Below are 8,399 nucleotides of genomic sequence, written 5' to 3'. Positions count from 1 at the left end.
CAGCAATTAAACTTCTAATCATCGCATTCCCTAATGGGTCTGCATAATTTCAATTTACTTCTAATAATCAGGTTTGTTGTTAAATTTGCCCCTAGCTAGAATTGAGGAGTAGCATTGCTGCATGCAATCTTTTTCTTAAATGGACCGCATGCAATCTTTGTAAATCACGCTAGTGTGATTGCTTTGCCCATGTACCTATCATTTTATTTCTTTCCGTCTATCTAAATCAAGGGAGCTGCCACAAATATAAATCCTTTAGTATATTTCGGCCCAAGCCTCCGGCGACGGGCCTCGCTCCGCTCGTCAGAAGTTAGCCTCCCTTTAGTATATGAATTTGGATCACAATACAACAAACTCCACCTTGAGACAAATTCCATCTTGTAGCATGAACTTCAACAATCTCCTGAACATCAAAGGAAAAACACTTGCTGGCGCCAACAGCCACTTGGGCTAAACAGTTATACCAACCAAGCTCAAACGCTTCGGCCCAAGCCTCCAGCGACGGGCCTCGCTCCGCTCGTCAGAAGTTAGCCTACCTTTAGTATATGAATTTGGATCACAATACAACATCTACAAATACCAATTACCTAGGATATCACCCAAAAAACTAATTGTGACTCTACGGTATCTAATTGAATACAAACCCAACAAAATTTACACCTTTTAGGTTAAAGAAAGTAGGATGTTTCATGTAAATAATAGTGGTAGTTATAACCTTAGCTCACTTTTTACACATACGAGTGCTACTCCCTCTATTCCAAAATATATATCCATATATCATGCAGATTATTTCCTAAGTCAAACTTTGTAAATTTTTGCTCAACTTTTTAAAATATCAACATCTGTAATATAATAATGTTTCAAGCTGATGTAATGGTACTGAATAGGTATTATAAATGATTTTTTTCATAAAAAATTCAAAGCTTAGAAAGTCTGATTTTGGACAACATCCATATGCACAATTCTTTTGGAATAGAGGGATTACCTTTCACCTCATGCCAAAATGTTTTCATATTCTTTTGTAGCAATTTGTGCATTTCCCTACTGGATGAGCTTACAAGAATGATACTACTACGCAAAGCAACAAAAATTGTGTGTTTTTTGAGAAAGAATAAAATTATGCAATGTCTAATCAAGAAAGAATACAATGTACAGTGATCTAGTCATATAGATTATTCTTACATATGCAACATCGTGTTGCCCCTTCTTTCATGTTACTATCTTCTAAGTATAAGCCTAGCTTTACTTTTCATCAAAGCATCTTGAGAGACCAAAATCAGTAATTTTTGGTACCATATTCTCATCTAAAAGTATGTTTGCAGGTGTATGGTGTAAGTGGAAAATACGCCGATTCACGTGAAGATATACCAATAATATACTTATCAAGGCTTCCTTTAGGTAGATACTCGAAACAGAGCAACCTCTTTAATATAAAAGCCATAACGGACTTTAATTGTCTCTTGTGTGTAAGCACAATATCCCAGAAATCGTACTATGTTTTTGTGCTTCGCCTTCATTAGACAACCAATCAGGCAACCCTGTAGTCACAAGATTCCTGGTCAGTATCGATGTGCTAGCTCTTGCGTGCTCTTGAAACAAAATAACATTACACAGTGTTTAAAGAAGGAATGATATAATGTAAAATAATGTAGTCATATAGGTTGTTGTTCCTCAACATAGCGATATCCCTTCTCACCTGATAGTATCTTTATGATTATAACACCCAAGCTGTATATGTCTGACTTTAAATGTAGTCCAAAGTTAGCGATTTTTGGTACCATATTATCATCCAACAATATGTTCGCTGGTTTCAGATTCAAATGGACATTACGCTGCTTCATATGCAGATGATATAAACCCTCACAAATTCTCTTGATTACTTCATGACACTTTCTCCATACAAGTATAGAAGATGCTCCTGTAACAAAATCAGAAGAAAGAAGGTTTATATCCAAAATCCTTCTCTACATAGTAGTGTATATAAGACACATTAAGTAGCCTAGGATGATTTTCGGGGTGCTTGACCTTATCATTATTTGATCATGAAAGTAAAGATGTAAATACATGTTTCAGGCCACATAGACATGCATACTTATCAAGACTCTCATTAGGTAGATATACTGAAAGACATCTGTCATAACAAACTTACCCTCGTAGTCTACAATTATTCCTCTTGTCCGAGAACCCAGAAAACACACTAAACTCTTGTGCTTCGTCTTCATTAAGCAACCGACCTCTTCATTGTATTTGTTCTCAAGAATATCGAGCGTTTCATTGAACATGTTTACGGCGACCATCCCATTCCCAAGCATTCCCCTGCACTCACAAGATTCCGGGTTAATTAGCATTCTCTGAAATGTTATTCAGGAGACAGCTAGAACTAGCTGAAAAGGAAATATCAAATAATCAGTAAAAATAAAATCATTGGACAAGAATCAGTCTTGTATTCTGCAAATATACTAGGTAAACTGGTAGAAGTAGCAATTATTTCCTGAACGAGCAAATATACTAGGTAAACTGCAGATTTTCGATTTCGTCAGCAGATTTTATACCGCATGATTCACTTCTTTTTTACCTCTTCCTAACTAACAGACTTGACTCCCCTTCCTATGATCCTATCTATCCAGTTCATCTGCGCTGCCGGCAGCAGAAAGCTCCGGGCTCCCAGATCGCACATCTCCGGCGAATACGACTTTGTAGGTTGAAATGGATAGCGGATGCTGTTGCTACCTCTATACCGCTCATGTACGCTTGCAATACCACTCACTCCTGCCGTCTTGCAAACCAGAGATAATAGATCCTTAGACTACTAAACCCCGAGCACAACTAGTATACCAGCAAGATAGCAGTCGCATACTCGCATGCATCAGTCAGATCGATGGGTTACCAGTACGTATCTATTTGCGGGCTGCGAACAAATCTAGCTAGCTAGCGATCATGCATCATAGAAAGAGAGCATTTGCAACAACATCAACACAGAAAAAATGGTACCTGATACTGGGTTCACCGTTCACGAGGGCGGGTCGAGCTTCAGATCGATGGTGCCGGATCGAGCTTCAGATCGATCGCTAGTTTCTGAAATCTGAATCTGGAGGCCAGCAAATAGAGCAGAGAAGCGCGTGGACTTTCCAGGAGAGCTGTGAGGTGCTATGTATAGAGGTACAGAGATGCTGAATCCAGATACTTTGTGCCGGTGAAAGACAAAATATTAGCACGACTCCGCACGCGGTCGGCCACGTGATTAGCAGCAACTATAGCGTTCAAAATATTATCACGGGCACGACTCCACACCAGGTGAGGCCATCCGGCCCGCTCCGAATATCGCCCGCAAGCACGAAATATTGCCCGTTTGGTGAGTTCGGATACTGTGCAGACCAATGGCGAAGGATGCACCCAAAGGCATTCAAAACAGCCCTTCAAAAAATTGAAACTTGCTATTTTCCGCGAGAAAAATCTGTATTTATTACGTATAAAAGTTTATGAGAAATAATAAAAGTATATTGAGGTTCTTGGCAGACAAATGGTCACTATCGCCGCTGAAGCGAGCCGCCGACGCGCCAATGTTGTCGCTTTGCTACGGGAGGCAGCCCACCGTTGTTGATTATAGTCGGGAAGGCTTCGTGCACATGCCCCTAAGAACTAGGGTCGCAAAGCTAAAATCGTTACCATTGAACCCTTTGAATTGATCCAATCTTTTGACAAAAAATTTCTAACAAGTGTGTACTGAAATATATTCACCACTCCATGGGAGTAGCAAGCAGACTATCCCCCACCGTCCTCAATGCCACTGGGGAGCCGCCGAGAAGGTGGACGTGGAGGTGGGTATACCTTATTCTTGTTTTTCATAGCACCGTCATATATAGCCACCATAGCGCCGATGCTACTTGGCCAATCTCTAACTTTTAACTTACTAGAATGCCGATCGTAGGTCCGAAGTCCCCACCCCTCCTGTCGCAAGTGCGGCAAGCAGAGGAGGCAGGGACCGGTCTTCTCGGCGAGAGATGACAGAAACGGTGCAGATGAAAGCGGCGGCTAGGGTGGAAACCTAGGTCGCTGCATTTCTTCTTTCATGTATGAAAAGTTCTTCTTAATCTCTCACTCACCAAACCTAGAAATCTTTATTGAAACTTGCTATTGAATGGATCATTCATAAGCACCTAACTAAGATTCTATTTCACATGATGAAAGAACGAGATGTCACCTAAGGGGGAGGGGTTGAATATGTGTTTTAAAAATAATTACGGATTTTGCTTGTATGAATACAGAATTAAAATAATATTTATTTTACAAGCACAAAACGTAAATAAGCTAGGATCAACTAAGTGCAACAACAACTAGAGCTAAGCAAGATAGATATAAGATAAACATACATATCATATATGTATGTGCAAGATATAAGTACTTCATACTCGATGGCTATCACAAGGAAAGTAAATTCATCTATAGAGATAATCGAGGCACGCGAACATGAAGATATATTCCCGTGCCCCCTCACACAAAGTGAGGTACATCATGTTGGAGAGATGTGGGTTACCACGAAGGTCTCCCGAATGCCACGAAGGCTCACTTTCTTCTCTAAGATAATTCCACAAAGGACAAAGACCATTTCCTTATGACTACCTTTTCCTCCACTCCGTAGATGGTAAGTTGCACAACCACTTCATAACCTCCACGAGGAGAAGTTTTATCCTCTTCACAATTTTCCACGAAGAGGTCACCGTAGCACCAACCACCAAGCCAACTAGGAGGTCAACCCCAGGAGTAACAAGCTCACGATATCTCACTCAATTTTTTTTGTAATGGAGGGCTCAACACTGTGCAAGGATACAAGAAAAAACACCAAAGAAGAAGTGCTTGAATCCTTCTCTCTCTAATCCCACCAAAGCAACAAATGCTATGGAAGAATTAGAGAGGAAGAACAGTGGTGGAGGTCAACCAATGACTTCAAGATCTAGATCTCAAGAGTTCCCCTCATTCAGAGAAGGATTAGTTTGGTGAGGATTGCAGATTAGATCTTCTCTTCCAAAGCCCTCAAAAAAGGAAGGGGGAGGAATCAAGCTCAAGAGGGTCAACAATGGAGACAACAAAACGTGCTCAAGAATCCTAGAAACATTAGGGAAGAAGACCTCTTTTATAACCTTCAAGAAAAATGACCGTTGGCACTTTCTAGGCTGTCTGGTACCAAATCTGGAACATGAACATGTTCTGGGCTGGGTACAGGCAGAAAATTAAATTTCCCTTACGTAAAACATGATATTTTTTGCATCCGGACTTAGATATTAGCAAACATGGGCTTTTTCAAAAGCTAAGAGCAAGCTCTATATAATTGAGAATATAATAGACAATACAGAGCAAGAGATTAAATACCAAATGTGGAAAGATGTGAAACCTCCCAAAACGAGGAACCGGTACAACCTCCAAACTCGAAAACGCAATAGAAGAAGCAGATGAACTCTGTTTTCATATAACTCGGGCTTGTTGAAATGCTAGAAACAACCCCATGAACCTCACACATAGAAAAGCCAATAAGAAACAATATTAAGGGGCTGAAAAATATGAAATTATTGAGCTTCCTAAGATGATGTAATCAACACTACTAGGAAAAAGCCTATTACCGGCGCACCGTTTTGGCCTACTGCCGGCGCACCAGAACCCGCCGGTGCGAATGGGCCGGTGGTAACTGGCTACTGCCGGCGCACCGGCTAGTGCGTCGGCGGTAGCTCAGTTACTGCCGGCGCACTGGGCTTGCTTCGCCGGCAATATATGTGTACTGCTGGCGCACGTGGTGCTGCGCCGACAGTAGGGGCTGTCAGCAGTGGCACGTGTGCTGTGCACCGGCAGTAGGGGATGGAGGTGCGCCGACGTTATATTTCTAAAATCCAATTTTTACAGCATTTTTCAGCGTATTGCAATGCATATTTATATCATCCAATACAGTAGATATTTATACAGCAGTACACATGCAATATGAAAAGTACATAGAGAGCCAAGTCTCATTTCAGTATCAATACGTAAATAGGCAAGTCTCATTTTGAAATGTTGATTCATACAACACACATGCAACACCGAACGACGAAGTTTCACTAAGTTAGAAGTCTCGGTACATAGTCGTCACAAGTGTCGTCATACACCTCACAATGTAGCTATTAACCTAAACTACAATCACATAAAACATGACCATGGTCACGATGAGCATAATCACGAAGGCCATGGTCTTCATCCGGTTCGTCCTCATGTCCCTCATCTCTCCCGCTAGATAACGCGCGTATCTTCCTTCCGCCTCCACCCTAGTGGGGTATCCCTTGTAGTTGTTGCCGCTGAAGCGGTGCACCTGTCTCCGATAGTCTTCCCAATCGTCATAGACTCCAGGAACCCTCCCCTTGTACACGACATATGTCATCGGCATCTCCATGCACAAGACAAATAAAACGTCAGTACCAAATCGTAGATGATATATATCTATCTGCAACATATAAGTATATATGAGAAGTGTGACGAAACATTCTAATAATCGGCCAATGCAATTAACAAGTGCCAACTCAAATAAGAGACAAGTATTATGAACTAAATAGCATGCCTCATACTTTGTTGGTCGAAACAAATATTAACATTCAGGGATGGAGTCAGCGAGGCCAGGTAGGATGCACAAGAGATTGATATCTGTGGCCATCACACCAGACTCACTGGCTCCACCCCCGAGTGTACGAGCGACCAAACATTCTAATCATCGGCGTACTCCAATAAGAGCCAAGTAGTATCAAGTAGATAGCATATGCCTCATACTTAATCGGTCGAAACAAATATTAACATTAAGGGATGGGGTAAGTGAAGCCAAGTAGGATGCACAACAGATTGATATGTGTGCCATCACACTAGGTTCACTCACCCCACCCCAGAGTGTAGTGACCGAACATTCTAATCATCGGCCAATGCAATTAAGAAGTGCCAACTCAAATAAAAGACAAGTAGTATGAACTAAATAGCATGCCTCATACTTTGTTGGTCAAAACAAATATTAACATCAAGGGATGGAGTCAGTGAGGCCAGGTACGATGCACAATAGATTAATATTTGTGGCCATCACACCAAGACTCACTGGCTCCACCCCCGAGTGTACGAGTGACCGAACATCAGCAAACTCCAAATACGAGCCAAGTAAGGGTCGAGTAAATGCAAATGATTAAGGTAAACACACCATAATCTAGAAATATATACAAAAGTAAATGGAATTATAGACGCAGGTTCACATGCACATCCATACAAACTAAATAAAAGCGGCAAGTCGATCGGGCCGGAATATATAGCAATTATAGTACGCAAGTTCATCTACATATTGTTCAAGCTTAAGCAAAAGAGTTCCATCGTAGGATCAGGTTGTAGGCCTAGGGGGAATGGACGGCAGCCCTCCAGCGAGTTGAATGGCATGTCCTCACGCGACATCTCCAAGAGGAGTTCTATCTCTTCATTAGGTGGTTGATCGTAGCCGTAGAAGAGCGCGCCAAACCTATTGGTGACATCCCGCACGATTATCGTGCAAATCATCTGTTGGACGTGACCCCAGTTGAGTCTCAGCTCTCTATCGTTGACATCCGCCATGTTTTTAAACTCGTTTCTAAGAGTCTGTGGCAACAACATGTCATCTTCGTACTTTATGTACTCCTTCATCTGAAGGATGGAGTACCACGCGTCCATCCCATTCTCTTCCGACGACTGCTTGAGGCAGACGAAGTTGATTGTGTGGGTTAACGCCAAGCCTCCTCGTACTTCCATTTGTACTTTGAGGGGGCCTGTCTTGGAGGCGAAGCCGGTGAGAGCATCACTGAGAACGCCCTTGATGTCGGTGTAGTCTTTCTTCTTCTCCCTACCCAAGTCGAGATAGATTGCATGTGAGTGTTGCGGGTGCACGACGATGAGGGTGCAGTACTTGTCTCTGTGCAAAACACTCGGATTAACCTTCGCAAATGCAAATGGAGATATAGGATAGAATGTAATGGGGACTAGCGAATGATTACTTACTTGGGGAAGTAAGGGATGAGAAAGCCGCTCTTCTCAATGTTCAGAAGTAATAAATCCTCGATCTGCTTGGTGGCAATCGTCCGATCCCCAGGGTTGCAGATGATGCTCTCCCGCATATAGAAGGGGTCCATTATCGCGATGCCCGGCGTCCCCTCCTTAAAAATCTGGGAAGAAAGGCTAAGAGAAACTAGCCGGACCACCGTATGGTGGAGCATTTTCATGCGAAAGATGTTAAAGATGTCATCGAACCGGAGGAAGCACAAGTCCGCGGGGTACTTTTCGGCAAAGCCCATGGCAGTTGGCACCTTCGCCACGTAGAGAGGGTAACCAGGAGATGTTGATTTGAGAAGTTGCCACTCTAGATACTGGACAGAGTTATGCAA

At 42.3% G+C, this 8,399-nt stretch overlaps 1 long non-coding RNA gene across 1 annotated transcript; it reads right to left on the bottom strand.

Annotated features, from left to right (window-relative positions):
• Positions 1-275: 275 nt before the first annotated feature.
• On the bottom strand, positions 276-3,185 carry LOC127307905 (uncharacterized). Its single transcript, XR_007856009.2, has 4 exons — positions 2,992-3,185; positions 2,150-2,316; positions 1,697-1,918; positions 276-1,538 (listed from the first exon to the last, which is right to left on the bottom strand). It is a non-coding gene; the product is annotated as an uncharacterized lncRNA (long non-coding RNA).
• Between the last annotated feature and the right edge of the window lie 5,214 nt (positions 3,186-8,399).

Source organism: Lolium perenne, chromosome 6, assembly GCF_019359855.2.
Source record: "Lolium perenne isolate Kyuss_39 chromosome 6, Kyuss_2.0, whole genome shotgun sequence".
Taxonomy (NCBI): Eukaryota; Viridiplantae; Streptophyta; class Magnoliopsida; order Poales; family Poaceae; genus Lolium; species Lolium perenne.
The sequence above is the reverse complement of the archived record's forward strand: the minus strand, read 5'-3'. Positions and strand labels throughout refer to the sequence as shown.